This window comes from Hemibagrus wyckioides, linkage group LG11 (genome assembly GCF_019097595.1).
Source record: "Hemibagrus wyckioides isolate EC202008001 linkage group LG11, SWU_Hwy_1.0, whole genome shotgun sequence".
NCBI classification, from domain to species: domain Eukaryota; kingdom Metazoa; phylum Chordata; class Actinopteri; order Siluriformes; family Bagridae; genus Hemibagrus; species Hemibagrus wyckioides.
Window position 1 is genome coordinate 15,256,366 of NC_080720.1, and position 26,303 is coordinate 15,282,668.

Consider the following 26,303-nt stretch of genomic DNA (forward strand, 5'->3'; position numbering starts at 1 on the left):
AAGATGTTAGGTGAGAAGATCTGTCACAATTTGGTGTTCCAATACATCCCAAAGGTGTTCATTGGGGTTGAAGTCAGGCACCTGCCACCTGAGATTTAGCACACCAACCCTGGTTCAACATGACTTTATGGACTTTTGAATTGGGCTACCTGGTTTCAGTGAAAGAAAATCTTAATGCTACAGTATACAAAGACATTCTACACAACTTTGAGACAACAGTTTGGGAGGAATCACATATGGTTGTTGTAGTCAGGTGTACACATAGTCACACAGCATACAACCTACTGATGCATCGAACTATTAATCACATTTCATGTACAGAATTGTTCTAAAACACTGACTTGACAAGAAGTATTGTCATGAAAGTGTAGATTAGCAGTCACAGTGTCAGATATACACTGCCAATGAAAACCCTGTTTAAAAAGAGTCTTTAAAAGAAATCTGAAGCTTGCATATTCTGATGTGTTGTTTCCTTGGTAACCAGCTCTGGCACAGAGCATAATGTGTGTGTCTGCATGTGTGTGTGTGTGTGTGTGTGTGTGTGTGTGTGTTGGACAGTAAGAGTGCAGGCTTTGGACGTGGCACTGGGATGATTGGATGAGGGAGATGGAACTTGTTTGTGGTGACAGCAGCAGGCTGTGATTGTTGAGAGGCACTGCCTCTTCAATACTGAGCTGTTATGTATGCTCTCTATTCCTCTCTTTCTCCTCTCTGTTTGACTTGGTCTTATAGTTTTTCTCTTTCTACTGTTTTCACTCTTGAATTTTCACTTACATATGCCATGCTCCCACTCTCTCTCTTTCACTCCCCTGTTTTCTTTGTAGTCAGAGACAACTCACTCTGCTCAGTTTGGGGAAGAGAGCTTCACAGAGATGCTAGCATGGCTAATGCTTCAGCTCAGAGTGGGCACTATTATGTTTGATGCATGTGCTTATGTCTTTTTGTGCTAAAACAGAGTCACTGTATCAGGCTCATACATAACTCTGACATGAGTCAGCACACATTAACTTAGATCTGTTTTGATAGCACAGAGATAAACAGAGAGAGCAACAACTCTGGGAAAATCTACAACATAGTACATCTACTGCTCGAGAGCCTCCACATGATGGTAAATGGAAAGAATAATGGTTTCAGACTTTATTAAGGCCAATGCTCTGACAAATGAAAAAGTAATTGTCTGAGTTTTAGAACCTTTTATAGAACGTCATTACTATCTTAGTATCCTGTTAGAAAACTATAAGATTTTGTATTAACTTTATGAACAGATGCAGCTATCTAACATACACCACAGGATATGTTTAGGGAAATATTTTTAGCATTTTGTTTAAGCTGTCTAGGTGCCTAGTAACTGTGACCATCTGTCACAGCATGTAGTCCTCACTACCAAAGTCAATAAGTGATTATTTCGGAATCCAAAAGTAACATTTTAAATATTTATTTTGTCTTTGGGGTCTTTGTCATATCAAGGTAATTGTTTGCCCTCTGACCTCTTCCACCTTTTGCACACAACTTTCAAGGGACATTATGGCATTTTTATATAATACTGCAGCTGGATTCAAATCACTTCTGCATGCATTTGATCTAATTTGCGCTAGATTACATGGAACATGGAGATATTGTGTACTTCATGTAAATCGTGTGGTAATGTGGTATGGCACACAGACGTGACACAAAGCAGATGTAGCCAATATGATACGTGAATTGTACACAGATCAGAGGGACACACTATCCTTGGAGGAAATCATCTTGTCATGTGCTTCATGAAGTGGAATCAGACACACACATGGCACACACATATCTATATTACCGTCAAACAGGATGTTAGTCAGATGTGACACAAGTGTGGATGTATAGTCAGTAAATGCACAAGGCATGTGTACAATTTTTAATTTTTAAAGTGAAATTCAACATTTGGTGCCTAGACGCAATAGCACTTAGACTGGCCAGGGAGGAATGGGATAGAGCAAGCTGTTTTGCACAGTGCTTTCAGAGACCATGAGAGAGGGAGAAAGGGTTTCTCTGAGTCAGTGTAGTAGGTCACTAGAATATGCAGGAGTGGTGTTGAGAGAGATGCACCACCATCTCAGAGCACACACTCATCTTTTTGAGGACTCAAGTGCGACCTTATTTTTCCATAGTACTTTTCAAGTTCCATCTGTAGAACAAGGACTACACTGTATAGTCAGCACACATAGACACACACACACCTTCTGAGTGCAGAAGCCCCTTGAGAAGATGAAATATTCAGGTGAGGGGGTGTGGTATTGCCAATAGGTGTGTGTGTGTGTGTGTGACATTCAGAGGAAGAAATAGACGATGCTGCTACATGAAGGAATGCAGAGAAAAGGAGGAAACCAGGTCCTTCACCTCCCCCTTTACTTCCCATTTTCTTTCCTTTATCTCAAAGACATCACTGTTTGAGGGTGGACACGAGCTCAGATACAATTCTATTATTTTATTGTTGATGGCTAAATGATGAGCCATGCATATTTGCTTTAGCTCTTTATATTGTTCTGGCAAGTATTAATATTACTGTAATAAATTGTAATAGTAATAAAACGTATATTACTTTTTTTTAATTGCTGCGACTCTTTGCTGTTGTCTTTTGTATTAAATACCATTTTGTATTTACCTGAATAATATTTTGCACGCATGTTAAATCCCTGTGTTATTAATCATCATTTGGAAAAAGAGCATCAAAACAACACAAAAAAGGTACAATCAAACTCGATTTCAGGGTTTTTTGTGTTGTAGATTTTCAAAACTATAAGATCCAACTCTATATGAACAAGCCATATGAAAGGTTGCAGGTAAAAAGCACTTATTGCACATCTCATAGAATGCTTTGTCTGACCTTTTCCAGCATCACTATAGCTGTTTCTGCTTATATGTGACCAATCATTAGTATTTTTTCCACCAAAAGAAATTTTAGAACTTTTTTCTTTAACTATGTATTTAAGAAAATCATTGGTGCTTTAAAAATGTGTCAAAATAAAAACAGAAATTATTGCATGTTGTCTTTTTCATGAAACATTCAGTCAACTAAAGTTGACTGAAAGTTTGTGGAATTATCATCTCTGTATAGACAGAAGTTGTGTCTGCGTATGTGAGCCCCAGAGAGATTTCTGCATCTGTCTAGAAATCTTTGTTGTGTAATTTCATATGGATAAGCAATAAAATCAAAATTTCTAGGAGACAGGACATTGTCTCATATGCTGCTGATAAGGCTACTACACCGTCAGTGCAAGGAGGCAGATGTGGAGTACTTGTGTGAATATATAATCAATAGCAAAAAATGTCTGTAGACCAGAAACTGCAACAGAGACATAAAGGACAGGTAAAGAAATATAATTCTTCTCCAGTAGGTTTTATCAGAAATTAGGGGCAGCAAGGAGCCAGGTGAAGAGAAAGATACTATGGGTTAGTGGGTGAGAGAAAGAGAGAGAAAGAGAATGATGGCGGTAGTAATAAATGAGTGGAAACATCATGGCTACCTAGGGCAAAGGACGACAAAGGATAAATATAATAGGATTGCATTACTATTTAAAGCTGTCTTGGACAAGAAGTTTCCTCAGAGGACGTGGCTGTCTCTGAGCCTCAGTTACTGGGCAAAGGGAGTGTTTTCCTTCTGTGTGTGTTTGTGTGTGTGTGTGTGTGTGTTTATACAATGTGTTCCTCCATGTTCCTCTCACCTTCACAGTCTTCTTGTCAGCAGGAGGTGAGTAGGGAATTCTCTTCCCTCTCTCTGATCTTCCCATGCTGTTTAGTTTTTAAAGAATCACAGATGGAAGGATCTAATCCTGTTACTTATGCTTCAGTTGTTGTCTACTAAATGGTATGTATTTATATCTCTCTCTCCTGCTCCTTCTCTAAGAGCAGTGGTGTGAATTTTAATTATGGCTTAATGTTCCTTTCAATAAAGTTTTTTTTTTTTTTCAAACAAAAAAGACTCTCAGATGTACATTAGCACATTGTAATCACCAAGCATCCCAAGTGAAGCAGTAAACACACACATAATTCGAGGGAGAGCAGCTAGAGAGGAGATTTATTTTCACGCTTCTTTTCTTTTTCCTCTCATACTTTTAATCAATATTCTTTCTTGCCTCAACTGTAAAACAGGCATCAGCACTCACAAATGGCCTAGCTGTCTTTTTTTCAGACAGAGGGAGCAAGAGATTTACAGGCTGACAGACAGAAATGTGCTTTGGTGCAAAGGAGGATCCCACTGCAATGCTTTCATTAGTGAGAAAAAAAGTAACCACACTGAAAGTAAACAGTGCTCCTGCATCACAATAAGACACTGTAATAATACCACCAAGGAAGAAAGCTGTCCTTGTTCACTCATCCCCTTACAAACCTTCTAAATAAATCAGGCACAAGAGGGTTGGGCTTCTGTGGCCTCTACCCTGTGTGGAAAGCCATTACTTCTCATCTCTTTATTCATTATTTATTTATATAACTACAGTGAAGGCCAGTCTAGGTCTCTGCTTGACTTATAGTAATTATTGGTGATATGACAGGAACGGCCTTGATGATGAAGCCTTGTTGCTTATTTGGTGGCATTGTCTATTTAGTGGGGTAAGTTTAGAAAGCCTGTTAGTTGTGGGCCTATATAAAACTTTGACACAATAAAAAAGCAGACTTTTCTCTAGTGTAGTCCACACATGGACTTCCTGTACTGCCCTCACTGCCTTGTGTCCTCACACCTGCTTCACACCACCTACTTCCACCAGCTGGCCACAGTTGATGAGGTTGATGGGATTGTTAGCACCACATTCATTGCAGGTGACTGAGAAAGTGGCATTACTGCCATCACACACACACACACACACACACACAGATGCACACGCACAGATGCACACGCACACACATTGGTTTTCTGTCTCTATGGAAGCAGTGAGTGATGAGTAAGCGCACACAAGCACTATAATACTTCTATAGGTGTGACAGTGTGACAATGCTTCAGAAGTACCATTCTCATAGCCAGCTGTTTGTGTCTCTGTGTATGTGTGTGTGTGTGTGTACAATCCACGTTGTATACTTGCTGCTGTATGTAATAAGGGGGAAGGTTTTGTGTATTGTAGTATAGTAGTGTGTTATTGTGTATTAAGGGAACTACCTGTGCAGTGTTTAGTGTACCTGGCTACACTATATTGTTCCCATATGTGAAAAAGTGTGTGAATGTGTGTGTATGGTGTCCTGAGATAAACTGGTGACACATCCAGGGTGTATTTTTCCATTATGCACAGTGATCCAGCAACATGTTACTGAAAATGAATGAATGAACTTATGAATGTATAAATAAATGAATAGTATGGACATGTGCATGGTCTGTTGGTATCTTAAAGATCAGGAAAATCTCACACCTTCTAAGCATCTGCATGTTCTCATTAACAGGTACATGGAGAGTCGAGTACCACAATGGGCGCTTGGTGCGTGTATTTTTGTCCCTCTCTCATTATTGCTCTGCACCTCTCACGGCCTGTGACAAAATCTGTGGTGATACTAATAGGGGTTCTAATTTTACATATCCACTTTTCCCCAGAAATGTTCTACAGCACAGATTTAGTACCACTTCTCCTTTCACACTTTCATGTCTTCAAGGTTAAGATGCTTTCTTGCCAAACCTCTAGCTTCGCTTGAGATGCTTGTGTGTTTTATTAAAAATGTGGCTAAGAACTGCCTATTTACCATCTTGCTAGCACAGACCTGTTGTGTGTCCTCCCACTGAAATCTGGTACACAAAAGTAGAGACAATCCAACTGCAATCTTCAAGATCCTGAAGATTATTTGTTGAAAAGATACAAAAGTACAATCAGATGCTCTACTTCCAAAGAACAGAGTGCCTGAGTTTGAGACTAAAGTGCTTGAAGTTCATTCTTGTTGGTGAATACCTCAATCACAATGATGACCCCCGGTACTACACAATGCACTGTGATAAGGGTTGTGAAACCCCAGTTACCTCAAAGGGAGATTTCAGTGAATAATTTGATTACTGCACACAAGGTACACATTTACTGAGGTACAGTGTAACTCAGAAAGATAGCTGTTCATCTGATATCCCACAGAAAATGACTCAGTGCTCCTGCAACAAGCTCACTCAGACAGTGGTTCAAACAAACAGGATGAGAACTCGATAGCACACTAGCTGTGCTGAGAACTGGTGGGAAGCCTGGACAGACTAGGAGGCTTTTCTCCAGACACAAGTAAACACACCACAGATGTAAGGATGAGTGGGCATACAATGAGCTGAGGTTGTGTGTAGTAGGCGGCTGGGTGGACCTGGAAATAAATAATACCAGGAGAGCAAATAAGTGGAATGCAGCAATCTGACTGGGGGATTTGTAGTTTAAACTGTTGGTAGAACTTCCTATTAAAGCCTATTTATTTATATTTAGCCTGTAAACCTAATTTATACTCTTACTGTATTCAGCTGTTGAGCTTGAAAATGCTGTTTGCAGTTGAAGCTACTAATCCTACTGTACATCCTATATCTTATTCTTGTTTACAAGCTATTTGATTTATAATGCATTATTCCTATTCCAAGAGTTATGTTTAATAGTCTTTAAATTCTTTTTCCTTATTAATGAAGTCCAATGACGTTACCACAAATATAATCCCTGTCTGTGCCTATTGGTTGCTTATTGTGGTCAAATGATTGTGTAGTATCTTGTGTAGTTTCCTGTTTGACTCATGGCTCCCCAATTTGAGAGTAGTTTTACTACAGTAAGACACAATCTAGATATAATAATTTGCATGCTGTTATTGCTTTTGCCAATCATGTTTTTTGCAAAAACTTACTCATCCGTTGAGTCAAAAGGATACAAGAATGTCTGGTGATTTTCTGTAATCAGAGATGGCACTACAGCAGTGTATATGCTTCCATTTTACTACCAGCAGGATCAAGTGACTGGCTCTTGTGCTTTAGGCTCTTATCACTGCCACTAAAAGGTGGTCAGGTGGCATATCACAAGGTATTTCTGCATATCTTTGACCACATTGTATGGCCCTTATTGTTATGGATTTTCCCTATATTACATCAGTGTAAAATGATCCCAGCATCAGATGTGTTCCTTCAACGTGAGACTGATTGGATTTTTCATAAATGTTTTTTATTTGTCTGGACACATTTTTATGTGCTGTAACAGTATGTCTATCTGTGGATTTTGAGACTTCTCCAGCTCTGGCAAAAACAGTGCAGGGTTCCCTTGCTGGCATAAGAGTGTGTGAACATACTGCCGCGAAAAGATCACACCGTCCCGCCTACCATCACCATGACAACCCGCTCACAGCTCACCAGGTTATGATGACGGGGAATGCTCGTCTGCCACTAGCCTGGCACTTACACTACCTGCTTATTTCTTCCACTGTTTTCCCCAGACCTCTGTTTCCTTCACAACTTACCTATAGTATTTCCTTGTCATTGGCTGATCTGGCTTCTTTGTCCATTTATTTCTGTCTCATTTTTTTTGGCCTGATCTTTACTCATGAGCCATTTTCCTGCACTTCACAGCCACTTAAATGTCAGAAAGTCTTCCTCTTCCCTTGTGCCTATTCTTCTTTCCTGGCCTAATATTTCCTCTCTTTCATCTCCTGATTCTCCTTTTGTTATCTGTTATAGCCAATTTTTCTGGCAATACAATGATTAAAGCCCAGACCAGAGGCAGACACTGCATGATCCATGTACACTACTCCATGGACATTCATGACTCTCTGATTCAGGAAATCACTTGATGAAGCATAGCCATGAAGAGACAACAGTCCTCAGTGCAATTAAGGAAAACAGTCCTCGGTGCAATTAGGTCTCTGTTCAATGCAAGATAGCAGATAGCATACTGATCTCAGAAGCTCTTGGTCTTATTTCTGAGCTCTGTTCCTATAGCACATTAAAAAAAAGTTTTATGCGGAAGCTTGAAAACTCACACCTCTGAACATATGAATCATAGCACAGCTTTGAGTTTTGTACCCCCCATAGGGCTTGAAGTCTCCAGTCCAAATGCATCTATTTATGGGTTCTAGTGGTTATTTGCAGTGTCTCCTATGCCAGTGTATTCTTTCTTATCCACCTATTTGAGCACAGCTATGTAAAACAGATGGGAAATTAATATGGAATAATAAGCAATAAGCAGCTACACCAGTGAGCCACAAACAGCCCACCTGGCAATCTATACAGAAACAGCATCTCTAGTGCCATTTTGGTAGGAGATTATGCAGGAAACTGAACTAGCTTGTAATTAAGTGTTTAAGTTAGTATTATTAGCACTAGTAAATAAAACATAAAATTAGCTGCATTGCTGCTGTTGCCTTATGACTTCAGTAGAAGCAATCCTCGGGATACAAGGTCAAATTAAAATTTCCCCATCTGTGTTTCATGTAGTCTTACAGTGTTAATTAGATGTTAGTCTAAATCTCAGGTGATCACAACATTTCAGACATACTAGCTGTCTAGAAAACACATGCACCACCGACCAAAATATGCATGCATATGCTGTACCAGTATGGCGTGTAGAATGCACATGAATTTGGACAGAAATTCATTTGACTTTATTACATAAAGATTCAAATACGCATGAATGCGTGCACACACTCCAATGGCAATGAATCCCTTGATTTTATATGCTCCACCAATATACACCCTCCCCCGCCTCCTGAGCTCAATAATTAATGTACTGGAGATTACAGCAAGTTGGAGATCCATAGCACTGTGGCTACATTTGACTCACTGTGTCCTGAGAGGCGGAAATAGAGAGTGGCTTCTCTGAGGTCAGATTGATTCCTCCATATTGGTGTTTATCTTTATCTGTTTGCAAGGGCTTGGACGCTGCAGACAGATATGATTTCAGGGATAGTCATGCACACTTGCACGTCCAGACAATTTGCCACAAAGGTTATTGTGGATGCTTTTTTGTTTTGGAAAGTGTTATGAAATATTGCTAACATGAGACTTGTCTAGAAATGTATGTATACAGACAGTTATGAACTATCAGCAGAAGAGGAAGAGGATGGAAGCTTTAAAAAAAAAAGAAAGGTCTTCAATAAAAAATTAAGTCAATAACTTACATAATACATCTGTCATATGTTTCATTCTCAAAGATTCCTGGGTATAGATGGACAGTTGAATGGCTGATCCTTGGCAGTAGTAGTTGACTACAAACATCAGTATCAACTGCTTTTGTAAAAAGAAATGAATAAATAAGTAAAAATAACATTTACTAGCACTATATGAACTGTGTGGTGCTTTCCCACCAAACATGACATGCACAAGTTACAGCACATTATAAGGTCTGCAGAAAAGTATAAATCCGCCCACTCTTCCTGACCTGTTTAACACCAGAACCAGAAGGCGAGCCAAGAAAATCCCTGCTGAACCCTCGCAAAGTCACTGCCTATTAAAACTCCTTCTCTCAGGCGAACGAGTCAGCCTGATAAAGATCAAAACAACCATACACAGAAACTATGAGACTGTTCTGTTGTTTTTTTTCTTTTTTACATTACCATCTGTTCAATATACTTCAAACCATTGCTTAGTACATTGCACCTAATCTTTCTTATGAATGTGTTTCTGTTCACACTAGCAGCCTTTGAGATTGTTTGTAGTTTGTTTCTTCTGGGTGTGTAGCAACCGCTATCATTGTGGCCTGTAGACGTACACTAGCTGGCTTTTTTGTATTCTGATAAGAGACTGGTTGAAGCTAACATGTATACAGTCTGCTGTGTCATTTATACACACCACTGTGTGTTACTTTTCTTGGGTTTTATATTTTCCTGGGTTATAAATACATCTTTCTATATTTTCCCAACACATTTGTATGTTTTAACCACACTAATATTGTCAATGTATTTCCCAAATATTTCCCAAGCACAATAAAACTGGAAACCAAGGGGCACGCTGGGTATGTGCACTGGGTGTTTGACTTATGACCTTATATGACCTATAACAAGATGAGTTAATCCACTCAAAACGGCCAATTTATTCAAGATATGGAGATATAGGGAGATGCTTTAACCAAATCATGTGGAGACTTTTATTAATGTGAATACTATCCAAGACAGTATATAAATACATTACAGTATAACTTACAAGAGCGCATTATCACAGCGCAATGTAATAGCCTAATTAATCACCACAGCATTATTAATTATTTAAATTTACTCCAGACATCTTTCACTATATAGAGCTGGTTATCCTGCCTGCATTTTCCTCTGTTTAAGGACGTTACAACACATCAGGATATAGCTGTGTTTGGGTGCTTTACTTACTTGAGGGTGCAAACTCTGTGTACAGATGAAAGGTGTGTGTGGCTGCCAGTACTTTATGCCTTTCAATGTATTTAAAGTGAAAATGTGTCACTCATGGCTTCAGCTTGCATTATAGTGGTGTAGTAACCATAAGTATTTAGTGCCTGAGTGTTTTTGGTGTGTTTTTCTTTACTCTATGCATTTCACACTTGTTTATACTAAGGAAGTTAATTAAATAATAATAAAAAAAAAAACTATGAAGCTTCTATTTTCATAACAGTTCTGTAAACATGAGAGGACAACAATAACAGCAGATAATATCCCCAGAGTCATGAATAATTGGTGCTTGTTCCAAACAACATTCCACCCGACTATATAGTATGCTGGATCACCAACAGTGTCTTTACTACTTAGCCACTAGTATTAAGTGTATAGAATGCTTTTTGGGATGCAGTCCTGAATTCTCTTCGAATGCTTAGTTCTTGCAGCCATCAGATTAATCTGCATGGTAAAGAAGAATGGTTCTGCACGTAGCTCAAAATAGCATTTTATTACCAGAAAGGATGAAATTCCAAAACCTCACATGCTGCAGCTTTATGTAAATATTCTAAACAGTAATCCTGGCCTCTTATCTCTCTTTATTATTCAGGTTTTTATAATGAGCCTCACATATCTAGCTATGTTGTGTATACATAAATGTTTAATATGCTGCCACATATGTCTGTGGCAACAACCTTTGTGAATATTCAGGCATCATAGACAGAACCAGTTTACATAATGAATGCACTCCCCGTGGTGTGTTAGAAAGGGAAATTCTGAGTAACAGGCATAAGCACTTGGCTACTTCAGGGATTCAGAGCTATAAAAAGATAATAACAAAGCATAAACTGACCAACGATATATAAAAATGATTCATATGACAACATATGAATGTAAATAATGCTAAAGGATTACAGGAATAAACCCAAGCATGTGTTTTAATGAGAGCGCTCTGCTCCTTAGAAATACAGGATAGGTCTCATATTGAAGCTGATGGTTGTCATGGTAATGATCATAGCCTGCATGCAGACACAAAAACAAAAACATGTGAAAGGAGGGCAAAGGCAGGGAACCCACGATTTGAGAAGTCTGACTGGATAAAATCTTGGGAAAATCGTAGTGCAACATAAGCCTTGACTTTCTATTACTCCTACTGAGGCTCACTGGCACTTAAAGTGATCATAAGCTTTGAACTATTCATAAAAATGAGCAAAATCTGTTGTACAAAACAAAGTGCAGAATCACAGATTCTGGAAAACTGAAGGTGCTATATAAATAAGTAAAAAATAAAAAATAAAATGAATTACTTTTAAATAATGGCATCTCACAATGGAGCTGAGAAGAAGATATAGAGTCAATCTTAAAAGTGTGTGCATTATATGGAGTCTATTTAGGTGAGAGGCACTTAAAAAGACAGTGACGATACGGTTACTTGGGGGCTGGTATTAACTTCACTGTTAATCAACTTAAATTAAAGCAAAATAAAACTCAGTCGAAATGTCTCTGATCATAACAGCAGCTGTAGATGTCTTTTATCTCTACACCGTAAAAGGACGATGGATTTATGAAAGTGCGGTTATGAAGTGGTGAAGCCAGGGAACAAAATAATAAAATGTGGCCATATATTAATAAGTCATGGGAATTTATTCTTCTTATTCATGGCCACAGTATATTATTGTTTTTTTGCCTGCATATGCAAGGCTCTGTACTTTGTAACAGTTTAGCTATATTTAATGATGTGGAACATTTACAAGCCTATATTACAGCAGCTATGAACACCGTTCCCTAAGCAGTCTCTCATTTTCTCTTTCTTGAATTATATACAACAGAACAAAATGTAATTTGACTTGTTACCAGGAAAGTGCAAAGTCCCTAGTCAAAAGAAATTTTCAGTGGAGACTCCTTCCATAAAATGTTAAATGAATGTTTTTTTTTGTAATTTTATTTAAGAAACCTTTGTGATATTAACAACTATAATTTTGTTTAAAATATCAATACATTATTATTAGTCCCCAATAGTAATAATAATAATAATAATAATTGCAGCAATTAGTTATGATTCGTTGCCATAGAAACAATATCTTATTAGAAAAAGTGCATTAATCTAAGCCTGTGATGTGAATAATAGCCAGCACTATTGTCAGAGCTGCTGTTACCATCAATAAATCATAATCTGACCAGAACGGAGAATTCAACGGCACTATGGTATAAAGGTTAATTACATACTTTATCATTAATAAGCTAATTGATTTTCTGGTTGATTGTGTAAGAACCTATTATTTATATTCCAGCTACAACTTATGCCTGTTCCATAAAAACAGGCTGATCACATTTTCACAGAAACTAAACAAGTGGGCTTATAGCACCACAGTGCCACATTTCCCACTAGACTGTAGTGGGAAGTTCCAAGGAGTTCTAAGACTTTATCAGGAGACCCTGTGCAAGATGTAAAGGAAGTCCTTTTATTCTCAAGAGAGATGCAGTAGAATGAGGACTAGAAAAGGAGAACTCCAGGAGGATTTTGTGTTTCATCCTGAGGCTGTGCCCTGGAGTGAATAATTAATTCTACATGTAAGAAAAAACCTGACGCTCAGCAGGACCCTGTGGGCTCATCAGACAGAAGCATCTCTTTTTGCTTTCCTACCGCTCACATGCCATCTTTCTTTGTTTACTCCATTTGTAAAGCTGAGTTTGGAAGTGAAGCGGTAACTTTGCTAAATGTGATTTTTGGTGGATAACCATTTCCCAGCTTTCTGGCCTTTCTTCAATTTTGTTTCCCTGTTTGACTTTTTCCAGTAGCATGTTGTCATTATTGTATAAAGAGAAGCAAACAGCAGGGCTGATTTGCAAGTGGAACAAAACTGTAAATTGTAGCAGGGTATGTGCGGTGCATCTAGCAGCCAGAGCTTACTCTTTGTTCTCAGTAAAGAAAGCATGTTCTTCAGGACTGTTTATTCATTCATAAAAATACTGTGTTATAAGAGTGTGACTTTTTTATTTTCTAAAAATGTAAATTCATTCTGAATGAATAAACAGTCAGTTTATTTTAATTCCAATTCTAACATACAGAAAGAGAAAGAGAACATCCCATATGGTCCTTAATAGTTAACTAAAAGACCACCCCCACCCCCATCCCACACACACACACACTTTCGCTCGTCAAACAGACGTCAGTGTGTGTGGGTGACACACAGCACGCTGCCCACATCCATTTAACACAGTGTAAACACACACTCAGTTCGGCATGCTGGATCAGCCAGGCTCTGCCATACATGGAGAGTGTGTTTCTCCCTGGCTATGCTGTTACTGCACTCCGCTCTTTGATGATACAGACTCACTGGACTGGAAGGCCGCTTTTACTCTGGAGGTGATGATAATGTTTTTAATATGCTAAATATTTTAGAAAAGATGCATGGCTGCACATTACATGCATCAAATATCCATGTTGAAATTCCTCCTGTGCATTTATGAATATATGAATACGTATGTGTGCAAGTTCAGCCAGTGCCACAGCAGTAATTATTACTGTCTCTATTCAGCACTGCTCTATACCGACCATCTTTCATATACTAAATAACAGAACTTTGCCATCCATTGATGGCATCTTGGATGGAAAAACTTAAAATCTGATGTAGATTAGAGAAGAAATCCTGAGTGTGTTTCAGTGTAGATGACAGGATTAATCCTCACCCACCATATTCGTTCAACGCATCCCTGATTACCAATAAAGAGAGACACATTCTGCTAAGACGATTAAAAGGACCAGATTTCTTCCACTAAATCAGTTCAACAACTGCAATCGTCTCTGACCTGCTTTCTTCACCAGTCTTGGGCACCATTGCAAAATCTTAAATGCCAGTGTAGAAAGCAGCAGCATAAATCACAGCCTGTTTGTCCAAAATAACTGAAGCCTAAATTTTTGAATCAGTGGCTTTTACAAAGTTTAATAATTTTGTTGTTGAATGAAATTTCATGAATGAATTGAAAGTGGAGGAACTGGGCAATGTTAATGTACAGGAAAAACAGATATATGGGCACCTGTTTGTATATGAATATAATCTGATTTGCATTTATTTCTAAGATAAGCTATCCCAAAATGATGGACCAACCCTTGTTCAGATACCATAAGGTTAATAGATTCCAAGACAATGATGTAGGATTCACTTTCCTTAACCCCACAGGATAAAGTGATAAAATCAATATTACTTCAATTCAATTAAACAGTTGGTTGCGATAAAATCAAGATTGAATGTAGAATTACTCAAAGCTCAGTGAAGTATTCCTTTTCAAGGCAAGCGGTCGTGCTCATTTTGAAGGCCTGAATAGATCACGCAGGGTTGTTTATAGCACAAAGCTATCATCTTCATGATCTCCAATTGGGAATGATTACAATGCTTTTTTGAGGAGCTATTGCTGATGACACAAGAGATAATCAAGAACTCTCCAGAACACTCCGTTAAAGCTGATCTTCTCACCCAGCTAAATTTGAACTAACCCAGTTCCATCAGTTTTTCCGCAGTTTCCTTTTAATCAGTAGAGCTGCTCAGAAAAGTTACCTCTGTAAAACTAATATCGGAGCAATGGACAGAGAACACAATTTCCTAAAAATCACCAAGCAGTGGTCACACATGCCCCTTTACTGCTCTGCTTTTTTTTATGGAGCTCTACTGCTTCATGAATAATCACTTTGGGAAAATGAAACTCAAACCCAATTCCCATTCCCAGTTAAATTAAATCAGTATCTGTTGATATGACTTAGATATGACAGATTTGCAATTGCAGTTCGGATAGTAAATAATTTAAATTCTTAACATAATACAAGACAGGTAAAACGATCTTAAGTGTAATAACAGTTTAGTGCATGTAACATTGTATAAGATGATGCCAGTAAAAACCTTGATTAAATTCTATGGCAAATTATGTGTGATAGCAGTTATGTGTACTGAACATGTACTTTATGTTGGGTTCTAAAATGAAGGCTTTTTCAGGATAATCTTATGATGCAATATTGCTCATATAGTTGATTTTTTATTTTTAGACACACTTTTGTGTGTAATTTTGTATAAATTGAAGATCACAAGGAATTCTTTCACAGTGTTTTTTTTTTTTTTGGTCTACAATAACATTATCATCTATCATGTTTAGATAAGGAGTCATGGTGAGACGAGATGAGATGAGACAGTATCTAACCAGTGGAGGAAAAGATGGGTAGGGCATAAAGGACAAAGTGTGGAAGAAAAAATGGCAGAGGATGAAATAGTGTAGCAGTGATGGAAGCTCACCTGCTGTATATGGATGAAGACTTGTGCCTCTGGCTACAGGCAGTGCATCTTTGCTCTGTCTTTCTCATTATACCCTTTTTTCTCTCTAGAGAGGGTGCCTAACTTTGTACAACCTCTGTGTGAGAACTGTGGTAATGCTGGCCCACTTAACAATGACCAAAGGCAACATTCTGAAATGTCTCTGACCCCTTTCTAAATGTTTTAGAAGGTTGTGGGAAAATGCTGCACTACAAGCCCAAAAGAGGGCATGTTTCTGTGATCCCTCAAGAACAGACATCCACCGGGACCCACTAATGCTAAGATATGAATAGTCAGTAAAGAATTACTAAAAGAGGGCATTCTGAAGAAACCACCCAGAGTCAGAAGAAAGAGATGCATACACATATGCACACACACACACACACACACACACATATATACACAAACGGATCAGCCATTACATTAAAACCACTGACAGATGCCATGAATAACGTTCATTATCTCGTTACAACTGCACACATCAAGTGGTGTAATATATTAGGCAACAGTTAATTCTCAAAGGTGATGTGTTGCAAGCGGGAATCGTTTGAGAAACAGGTTAAAGAGACATATGTACATATTTATGTATCCTTCTTAAAGGACCTTTTCTGGAAATCCTGGACATCTTAGAAACCTTGTGTACTACAATGCAATTTCCTGTACCTATTTGTTTAGCATTTCCTCCATGGTAAAGTGTTCAGTATTACACTGCACATTGTCTGGAGCAGGATCAGATACTGGGCTCAAATGTACAGGAGTTGCATACAGTGCACTGACTAATGTCTTAGAGACCATCCAGACTTATGAGCATTTCACGGTTTCAACTATTGTAGCCCCTATTGATGCATCTGATGAGTCTCATCAATTCATCAGACCTTCTAAATATATGATCTTTCTTGTTATCCAAACTGTTAAATCCTGTTTTAAATATGAATATTAGTCAGGTGTTTTGTATCCTAAAGCCTGGTTTTAAATAGAAGATGGTCTAGATAGAATGCATTCCTGTGCTGACCTAGAAAAATTTCCCTCTATTTCCTCATTCTCTGTCATGTCACCCGTTCGGCATATGTACAGAATGTGTTCCTAAATATTACTTACTGCTCACAGACAGCATATACACACTGAATCACTTATGCACGTACACATTTCTGCTATTAATAGCATTAATTGTATGGATATGTGTATATGTGCATTCATATATGGAACATATGACTTTAAACTGAAACATTCAGCCAAAACAACGATAATTTATTCATGCCAAAAGGTTACATTGATTTTACCATTTTATTTTCTGCGTTATTTAAATTTGGCAATATTTTTTATCAGATTCAGATTCAAAATGAAAATGTTTGTTTATGATATTTAAAGAAAGCAGTCAAAACCCAGCAATGTACCCAAAGATCTGTCCAGTTATTTTCAATTGCCTGCAGCAGAAGGAAATGAGGTAATGGTTATTACCATTTAAAAAATGCTTATGTTATTACATTGATCAGACCCAGTGCCATGCCTGTATTATTTCTCATGGACACATGGACACAGCTATGACAGTAATCAACAAAGGACCAGACTCTCCGAGGGTTTCTCTCTCTCTCCCATCTCTCCTATCTTTCCTGAGAACCTTGGCTCTCTTAATCTCAGAGGTATAACATCAAAGTGCTACTAGTGTCTTTCATATGCCATTCCCATTAATCTGAGCAACTTCCTCTGGGAAATCAGTCGATTGTGAGGTGCCCTGATGCAGTGTGACCAAATGATTCAGCTCCTGTCAGTACAAATCACTTACATCACAACCCCAGATTTGCTGTGTGAGTGTGAGACACAAATGTGTTACTTTATGAGGCATTTTCAGAAGTCTGTGGGGAAAATGTGTCACTGTGGAGCCAGACACCCACACAGGTACCACATCTTCCAAGCTGTATTGTCATCTTCAGGCTTTCTCCCTCTTTATTTCTTCTACATCTCATGCCTACTCTGTTCTCTTTTTCAAACTGAACATCACCAGGAAAAAAAACATTTATTCCCCCACTGCACTGCTTCTCTCTGAACCTGATTCTGTACTGTGGTGTCATCCCAGATTCTGAGGAGAACACCAGCGTTTGATATTTCCCACGTAAACCAGGTCACTCACTTTCACTGAATATTGTCTGTGTTCTCACAACGTTCAAGTCATTGTGTAACATCCTTAGATATTTGATTTCCTGTAGAGGACAATATTGGATAGGGTACTGAAACTCCTTTCGAGTCTGTGGCTTAGCCAAGCATCTGCTTGGTAACATCTTTAGCAGTCAGTTAACATGTTCTTTCCTGGAATTTTTTAAAGTATTGCAGAACAGGCTGATCTACAGAACCCACATGTTAGATGCCACTTTTGCTTCAAATATCCCAAAACAGAATCTGGAACACAGACATGGAGGAAAACTGAACCTGAGTAAAGCCTGCCTTACATTTTACTGCCACTTGGTTGCAATTACACTACATGCAATAACAGAAAATTTGTAAAGAAAAACAAAATAAAACAAACCTAAAACATTAACATAAAAACCTAGATTTCTCTCTCTCACTCATTCACTCATTGAATCCCTCTCATGTAGCCATTCCGGAAGTGAACCTCTCACTGTGAGATACATAACAGGGTTTAAAAAGCCAACAATTAATCCTTAAATCCTAATTAGCCAGACAGGTGTATCCGACGTGGGGTCACCTGATTTACGAAAGAGGGTACAAGAGAGACTCCTCTTTTGTTTCATTCATTTACTTTTCAATCATTTGTTTTACATTAAATTACAGTTGTTTACAAAGTTATGTGTGAGTACTTTGAAATGTCTCTGGGACATTTTACATTCAGATAAACCACAATTAAATGAATAGTGTACATGTTAATTGCATATTATTAAATGTTAGTCTTTTTCACAATCCTTAGACACAGCAATAGTGTAGCTTCCCTGCTCATCTACTTCTCTGCTCGACTCGCTAAACAAACTAGCATTGTGTTTCAAATACATACTTATAATACATACAAAATACATACTTATATATGTACTAGAGCATTATTGAATAGTACTGGGTTTCCTTTTACCTGTGATAGGTTTTCTGTTAAAGTTTGTATTAGAATTTTAAAAACCTCTCATGTAGCCTTCAAACCTACCACAAGGTCTATTTTGTGCACAAATCTTCTAGATGTTCAAGATTAGCAGATAGCAGATTTAATGCAAAGTCAGTTTTCGGTATGAGTTTTCAGACCATGAAAGGAAAGTTTTTGAGAAAATCAGAGCTCATCATTGTGTTTAATGGTGCTATATATTACATTTCTAAATATTTAATAACAAAAATGTTTCAGCCTATAAATCTTCTAGATGTAAATAAGATGTGGGCAGGTGTGAGAACAATGGTCTGTATAAGCAACCAAATCATGTATGAAGGATCACACCCTCCAGGTTTGGTTATTCTTCCTGTAACAAAACAACACTTCCCTTTAGACAGGAAAGTCAGTGCATGGAATGTTTCTTTGTTAATCACTTACATTATACACATGTTACTGAAGTGTTCTAATATTTAGTAATACTATATTATAAAAACTGCCATGGGTGTGAACCTTAGCAGCTATGTTCTACACACATCACAATTTGCTCTGGACTATGAGTTAATAAAGAACAAGGCTGCAATGGATAAAGGTCTCTGCTGTGGAGAGGGAAAGGGAGTCTGAAGCCTGACAATATTCTTGCGGTGAAATAAATCTGTCTTAAAAATGGTAATATATGAAAATCAAACACCAGTGTAAAGTCTAAAGGAGTCAAAAGTCTAAAGGAGTCAAAAGTTGGCTTATAACCTGAGCTGTTGTGGATGTAGTGAAGTCATGGATAGTCAGTTAGTGGTGCTTTTCTTCAGGGTGTCTGGGAATGCAACCAATATAGCCTCAGATGTGTTATTGTTAAGCCTCAGAAAGTTCATACTCATCCAGGTATTTAGGTCAGTCAGGCAGTCAAGCAGTTTAGGAGGAGGCAGTCTATGAGGGGTCAGTATATAAATAATCGTTATAGCAATGGAACTGCAGTCCATGCCACCTGATGATATTGCCAAAGCAGGCTGTGTATAAAAAGAATTACAGCAGACAAAAATAGTGAGCCTTGAAGAATAGCATGAAAAAGGCAAGTGTGAAAACTAACCTAAACTTAAACCAATTAAAACTGTCTGTCGGAGAGCTCAGATCAGATCTAGGAGAGAAGAGAACCACTAATGCCATATGCATTAGTATCAAGTTGGTGCAAGAATATGTCATTGGATACTATGTCAAAAGAAACAGGTCCAGTCTCAGTACTATAGTTTGTCCTAAAACCTACACTACATTTTTTCAAATCAATTCAATTTATTTGTATAACGCTTTTAACAATAGACATTGACTCAAAGCAGCTTTACAGAAGTATAGAAACATACAAAAAAAATATAAAGTTTAAAGTTAAGTTACTATTTTATCCCTCTTTGATCCCTAATGAGCAAGCCTGAGGCGACGGTGACAAAGAACACTCCTCAAACTTGTTGTTATATTCTCTGTGTTTTGAGTTGAGCTGCTACTGCATACACAAGTAGCTTGCCCAGAAAGGTGAGTTATAGATTGATTAGGAAACTATTGTGAAGTTTCATAAGGAAATCACATGCTAGGTTGGTGTAAAGCTTTTTGACATTGTCATTTGGCAGATGCCCTTATCCTGGGCAACTTAAAGTGTATATCATTTTCTACTCTTGAGGGTTAAGGGCCTTGCTCAGTAGAGGCAGAATGGTGGACCTGGGAATTGAACTCACAACCTTCTGATCAGTAGCCTAATGCCTTACCCACTACATCCCAGATGCTATTAGACCCAGCAACCAGACAGTCAGTTTAGGTTGCACTATTGTAATATATTGTATTGTTTCCATGAACTGACCGTGCAATAATGACTTTGCTTGTTCATGCTATCTCATTTCAGGTGTGTGATTGTGACCATTGGTACCAGTGTAATCTTAGATGCCTGGTGTTCACTGGGTGAATAAGGTTGGGATATTAACATAGAGCAAATGTTTGCTGAGAGTCTTCTCTCTGTTTGTTTGGTCAAAGCTGAAGCCAAAGCGGCTTTCCCCATCTGCATAGCAACAGGGGCTTTTTATCACCGCTCATCTGTGTTTGAGCTGAAGCTAACGCCATGCACTGCTTGTGTAATTGGGTACACAGTGTGCTGTGATGCCGCTATTGCTGATGACAGTGCCCCATGCTTTTCTAAACAAGAATCTCATGATAGCAGAGCCCTTGATTTTTTTCCCCTACTGAGTAGACTCCCACTGATCTCTAATTTCCTAATGAATTTTCACATAGCTTATTTCCTGACAGTTAAACTTATTGCAAGACCAAATCTGATTCTTTGTTAAAGCGAGATATATACAACAGTTGGTTAACCAAACACTGAAAGGATCAGTGCTTTCCATTTCAGATTGATATCCAGCCTTTGCCTCAGTCCCACTCATCATTAGCAGATAGAGTCACTCCACCCTTGGACAACCATAACTCTGATTAAATGATTTCATTTGGTGCATAATGATCTGACAAATGCTTGAAATGACTAGGTCATTGTTCATGTCTATGTCTCTTGGCTCCACTCATTCCACCAGCTGATATCTTATTTATCAGGACTGTTTGCTTCTTCAGAAAGGAGGTAGAAATAGGATGACTCACAATCTGCATTGTGTAATTACTGACTGATCAATGCTACACAAAGCGCAATGATCAACTGCAAGACTGCTGCTCCTTTTAGCCAATCTGACAGCATCAAATTAAAGGAAGGCTCATTTTTATGCAAGAGATCCGAAGTCCAAAGATCAGTGCTACGTTTTGGATCGAACTAATGAAAGATCCCAATACTTAATGTTCTAAATTTTTATACACAGAAACACTATTAACTACATATTAACGTTTGTCTTATGCCTTGGTTAAAATCTGGTCAGTAAAATTTGACATCTGTGGTGTGGGATAGCCAAGATATAGCTGGGGATACTGTTTCAGGATCTGATTGCTGGTTGCCCTTCATAAAACTATGAATTTGTTAAGATAGAGGCTATCTCACTATACAGGCAGAGAAGGACACTTTCTTGATTTGCAGACAGGAAAGATATGGTAGATTTCACATATTAGTGGAAGCCTATTGTTGTGTGATACAGGAAAAGGCTCACAATACTGGTAAATGCAAATAATTGAGTTGTGCTTAAAAAAATATTGTGAGATATTAGGTTGATGAATAAGAAATAAGGATATTTTTGTAAAAATCACAATAAATTAATTCAATTATTTTTTTTTTCTGTAGAGGCAGGTGTCCTAGAACACAACACAGTAGGATGCATATTAAAACACAGCTCGTACTTTTGTCATGTTGAAGTGTCTATTAATAATGCCTCTGCTTTCCTGTTGTCACAGTGACAAGCAAATGAAAATCTGGCTAATCCTAATGTGGTGCTCTGAATTTGTTTAAGACACTGAATCATCAGAAGATAGCAGTGGAAGTCTTGATCACTGCAGTGATTCAGATTTAGTGCTGGTGCATTCTGCTAGCCCAGTGCCCCAGGCTATCTTCCTGTTAAGTGCTGATATTGGCTTGGGAGAGCTAGTGAATGTGCAATACTTGAATCAACCTCTCCGGGGCATATTGGATGGTTAATAAGTTATGCATATGCTCTGCAACACTTGGTATTTAACTACAGGTTTTCTCTGTAGAAAGCATGAAAAAAGGAAGAAAAGAAGAGTACTGGTTAAAAACAGTGTCATTGCGTAATTGTGCCCACTGAGCTGCAGTAAATGAAATGATACATTCAAATGAGTAATATTTACTAAGCTATATGTATAGATGTTTAGCAGCTGATTCAAATTATATAGATTGGTGTTTTGGTAACGATGATCACATTATAAATGTCTAATATTTCCAATTTAAAACAGAGTCTTTAAGGAGTGTGTATCTGTATCTGGAGTGTGACCTTTTTAGCTCACTTAGTGATGCCACTAGATAAGCTTTCTGGCTTTAAACCAATCACACCTATTTAGCTGGAGAACCTGCATGTCAAGCTAAATATAGCTAGTTAGGTATTTAATTAGTTAGGTAGGCTAAGTTTAGGTGACTAAGGTTAGGCTATAGGAGCAGGAGGACACAAGTACATTCCTAATTATTGACATATGTATGGATTTTGAAATATCATGGCAAGTCTAATAAAAGCATCGGGCATTTAGAAAGGATATTCAATCATTTTTATACCACTAGTATAAATTTCAGGGGTTTAAAATGAAATATTAAGGATTATGTTTAGGGAAATATTCTTTGCAATGTGTAGCAGTGTACATTAACAATCAACGGCCATTATTAGCATTTAAACTGAGAAAACTGGCATCACAGACAACCCATTTATTGGTCACGTATTTATTGTACACTAGAAAGTTATGTATAATCAAAAATCAGAAGACTACTAGAAAAGTGCATGTGGTTTAAAATGCAGCTAAAATGGTGTTTGTTGCTGTGATGTTTCTTATTATATCTTCCTTTAGTGTTTCTATTTATTTCTGTGGTCTTTCTTACCACAGCCCCTTTCCACTCCTGTTCCTCTATTACCTCCCTTATTTCCCCACAGTTGACTGATGATTACAGTTATGGTTGACAGCTCCACTGTAAATAATGAATGAAATCTGGAGACCAGCTGCCATCATGCTTGACCTCTCACAAGTCCCAGATCAGTGGCTTTTCTCTCACCAGGCACTTCTTTGCTGTACAGTATGTTTCTCTACATTAAGTGCTGACCTGGGAGTAGTCTTTAATGCTAAAATTAATGGCTAGTTACTTGCCGTTGTCAAGCATCTACAAGCTTTCCACATTACCTCGATTTCAATTAAGAAGAGAAATGATCTTAGGTCAGGGAAGATAATGCACTGCATGTCTGCTGTTTTTCTGACAGGAATAAATCTCTTCTGTTACAAACTGACAGAATAATGTGCTAGCTACCTGATATATCTACAAATACACTATATAGCCAAAAGTATGTGGACACCTGACCATCACATTCATATGTAGTTCTTCCCTAAACTGTTGACAGTTGTATAGAATGTCTTTGTATGCTGTAGCGTTACCATTTCCCTTCAGTGAAACTAAGAGGCCCAAACCTGTTCCAGCATGAGAATGCCACTGTGCACAAAGTGGGGTCCATGAAGACATGGTTTGCCAGATTGAAGCTGGATAACTCAAGTTCCCTGCACAGAGCCCATTTGAACACTTTTGGGATGAACTGGAATGGCAACTGCTCCCAAGGCCTTATCACCTAACATCACTAACTGACCTCACTAATGCTCTTGTGGTTGAATGAACACAAATACACACAGTCACACACCAAAATCTACTGGGTGGAAAGCCAGATTACTGGATGATAACCCAGATTACTGGATGATATTATAACAGCAGAGGAGGACTAAATCTGGAATGGGATGTTCAAAAAAGCAAATTTTTTTAGCACATAAATTTTATGGCCATGTGTCCATAACTTTTTTTGGCCATATAGTGTATATTATGGTGTTATTCAGCTCTGAATTGAATGCATACATGTATGAAGGTGAGTCAAATGAAAACCTTATGCTATTATTGCAATTAGAATCTAAGAAAATTACTAAAGCAAATTTTGGACACTCTTTCAGTGCAGAAAAAAATTGAGATTTTGTGACTCTTATTTGCATTAAATAATGCAAAATAAATATAAAGGTTCTTATTTGAGTCGCCCGCATATTTGTATGTCAAAAAGAAAAGCTCACTGGGAGAGTGAGTGTCTTCACTTTAAAGTTGCTTTGTGCCCTTTTTGGTGATATGCTAATAAAGGTCGCATATCACCCTGGCAACCTGAACGGCTGGCAGGCTCTAATATCCTAATACTAGAGCTGCTTTGCAGGAAGTCAAATGTGTTAATTACACCGAACTGCCTCTCTCAGCATGGACTCTCAACACACCTTTAATGGTAATCTGTCTTTTAAGTTTAATCGTCAATCGTCAACAATAATTAGTTTTAGAAAGCTTGGAGTAGATTCAGAGGCAAAAGTAAAAAGCTAATGGATGAGGATGGTCCGGTTGAGAATCTCTTAAATTACGCTTTTTAATGCTGTGCTCTACTTCTCAGAAACCACAAAACCATGTTTTGTAATCATTCACCTTTGTCAGTGAAGAAAGTTGTCTGTGGACCACACAAACCATAAACCATTAAAATGTTCACAGACCAACTCTGACTAATGAAACATTTCAAGTGTATTGTAAAAGTGTCTCACAAGTCAATTAATGCATTATCTGACACTAAAGCAATAAGTCATCACAAGCAGTACACCATAGAAGGTACCAGTAAGCATTGCTCATTGTAATTGGCTCTGTGCAGGTCTAAAAATTGGTACATTGGCTTACTTAATAAGACATGAGGAACAAACACAAGCTGCTTCATCAACTGTCTAAATCTAATTGTAGACTCCAGCTGATGCAGCAATTCACACTATTGAGTAGCAGTTCCTGTGAGTTGTTTCTTAACCTGCTCATTGCCCATCTGTAACTATGGGACGAGAGTCATTGATCAAACGCATTGCAGGCTTTAACAATACTAATTTGTTTGTTGGTGAAAAATCATGGCTCGTCTTTCCATGCTCCTCTTGTCTGGTATTGTGTTCCAAATTTATGAAGTGAGATAAAAATAGCCTTCTTCTACACAAGTTCAGAGGAATGAGATGGATCATTAGAAAACCTGTCAGAGGAGCCTTGCTGCTGCCGGGTGAGGGAATCATATCAGTGAATATTCAACAATGTAAAGCTACCTATTACTAAAACTATGCACTGTATATGCCACACATTACATGACTACACAAACAACATAGTCCCTGAGTGTGCTTTGAGTAAGTGTCTGGAAGAGAAAGGAAATCAACTCTCACTGCTGACTTTGTGTCTTCATATGTCTTACCATAATGTGATATATGGGGAATGAATTAACAGGGTGGTGGATAGGCTGTCTTATAGATTTACAGTGCATGTAGTAGGGACTGAGACACACACACACACACAAGCAATTATTCCTCTCACCAATCTTTTAGTTTGCTTCACCCATGTAATACCATCTATTAATCTTTCAAGTATGTGAGTACTGTGCGTTTGTGTGTATTTAATGTGCTTTAGGGTTCAAGCCACCGATTATGGCCTTCCTCTGCTCAGTCCAGCTTTGTTTAATCCCTTAATCTCTAAACTTAGTATGTATATCATCTTAATACATATTTCTTTATAGCTACTATGAATTATTTAGGAACTACGGTGAAATTATTAGGAATGTTATCTGATGAGAAGCAGAAACACCGGTATCATTTTGAGTCAGGAAGGGAATTTTCAATATTTTCAGCTCCACTTTTTCTATATTGAAGGATAATTTGTTGCTAAACGGAAAAGGGATTTTTTAAACTCTGCTCAGTTTTCAAATATCAAGTGTCTGAGTCTGAAATCTAATTTCTATTAATGTACCAAGGCTAGGTGCATAACTCAAAGAATCAGCTTTCAATGAGTCTCTAAATGTTTCTTTTCCTCAAGTGAGCATTGCAGTGGTTTTAGGTTCCAGTATTTGACTTTTAGAGGGCAGAGTGTGCCCGTCTTCCACCAGTCTATGAGTGGAAAATTGTAGGTCGTCTCTGGGATAAGATGGCACTTGGTTTTAGAATCTGTG

The 26,303-nt window shown here is 38.0% G+C and overlaps 1 protein-coding gene across 2 annotated transcripts in view; it reads right to left on the minus strand.

The window, feature by feature from the left end:
• The window catches only part of LOC131361124 (potassium voltage-gated channel subfamily B member 1-like), a 36,369-nt gene that overhangs the window by 4,972 nt on the left and 5,094 nt on the right, over positions 1 to 26,303 (minus strand). The window lies entirely within an intron of this gene.